This window comes from Halyomorpha halys, unplaced genomic scaffold (assembly GCF_000696795.3).
Source record: "Halyomorpha halys isolate HHAL.00 unplaced genomic scaffold, Hhal_1.1 Scaffold474.1, whole genome shotgun sequence".
In the NCBI taxonomy this organism is placed as follows: Eukaryota; Metazoa; Arthropoda; class Insecta; order Hemiptera; family Pentatomidae; genus Halyomorpha; species Halyomorpha halys.
In genome coordinates this window covers 648175-649661 of record NW_027108830.1, presented here as the reverse complement: position 1 = coordinate 649661, position 1487 = coordinate 648175, and the positions used below count along the sequence as shown (strand labels likewise).

Sequence of the window (1487 nt, the reverse complement as noted above, 5' to 3'; positions counted from 1 at the left end):
TATATTTCATTAAGTCCACTGTAAATCAATCATTATAAATCCGTCCAATTTTCAGATGCATTGTTTATGTTTTCATCCTGACAACAAAGAAGTAAACACGCCTTCCTATTTCCAAAGAGTTGTTGGAAATGGAATTACGATTAAACAGGACATCTTTCCTGTTTATGACATGGATTTAATATCAAGCAGCGGGACAATTCGATTATTAATGAGGTTAGGTGACTGAGTCAATGGAGAACGTCACGCAAAATAACTTCCTCATTTTTCTCCCAGTTTAAATGAAAACAACTTGATAATCTCGTTCCTGGTTGTAGCTTTATCTACTACCATGGTTTATTTCGACGTTGGAGCGTCTATCCCAATGCCTTATCGACGAAGAAGGAGCAATTATTGTTCTTATTATTTACTAGTAGGACCAGGGTCGTATACAAGCCTGAAAGTCCGACGATTGTCTGAGGCCCCGAACTTGAAAACCTGTGTTCCAGAGAGAGGTCTTAGCAATTGTTTTTCCTGTTATTTGAGACCATCAAATAGGCATTGATCATATTCATAATTACAACCTTTGTAATAAATCACTCCATATTCGTCTGAGGTATTGAGGTTCTAGGAGGCTCAAGTTAAAACCTATCGGAGGGCCTGACATTTCTATGAGCGGTCTCAAGTAGGGTTCAACTTTCATATACCTGCAGTACATACAGCATAATGCAGTAAAAGGCGTCTGTCGAGATATTCAAAAGGATTATTTTGATGTGTATGAGTTAATTTCTATCAAAACTTAGTATATCCAAATTTGGAAAGGTATTTAAAAGTTATTAAAGGAACATATCATGTAGATAAGTTCATTTTTTGATTCGTAACGCCAATTTGACTGAATTAGTTAATGGAGTAAAATTTTAATTTTTCAAAAAAAAAAAACTTCACTTTTAGAATAGGATATATTAACTATTATAAGAAAATTCCTCATATGCATTTTAAATTATCACTTCGACTAAATACTATGAAGGTGGAAATTATTTTGGATATCATGTCTCATAGCCTTTGGCACAATTGTGCTTATGAGGTACTGGATTCAGTATTTTACCGCCCCCATTTTTCTCTCCAGAGAGAGAATTTAAAAGTTATTTAAAATAAGTAACGAATAAAGTCAAAATGTGACAACTGAACTTTTGTTTGAATTTTACAAGCCTGTCAGTTTATGAATTTTCTTTCAAAATCTAATCTTTTTTCGTATATTAAATAAAATAAATTGTTATCACTAGCAAATATTCCCTCCGATTCATCACGACCTCTGTGATCCGGATGCCTCCCCGATCCGATTGTTAATGGACGTCCCGTTATCCGCCCTCAGGTAGCTCGCACTTCATTAATATTAGATTTTTTTGTGAATTGAATTAAACACATTGTTAACGTTTGGTTAACAAATATTCCTTCTGATTCATCAGGACCCCTGTGATCCGGAAGCCTCCCCGATCCGATTGTTAAAGGAC

At 34.8% G+C, this 1487-nt stretch overlaps 3 protein-coding genes across 3 annotated transcripts in view; 2 read left to right on the top strand and 1 right to left on the bottom strand.

Annotated features, from left to right (window-relative positions):
* Positions 1-1487, top strand: part of l(2)k10201 (lethal (2) k10201) — a 33875-nt gene that overhangs the window by 21777 nt on the left and 10611 nt on the right. The window lies entirely within an intron of this gene.
* Positions 1-1487, bottom strand: part of LOC106683256 (gustatory receptor for sugar taste 43a) — a 125185-nt gene that overhangs the window by 116861 nt on the left and 6837 nt on the right. The window lies entirely within an intron of this gene.
* The window catches only part of LOC136795696 (transcription factor ces-2-like), a 5722-nt gene that overhangs the window by 722 nt on the left and 3513 nt on the right, over positions 1-1487 (top strand). The gene's annotated exons all lie outside the window — the stretch shown is intronic.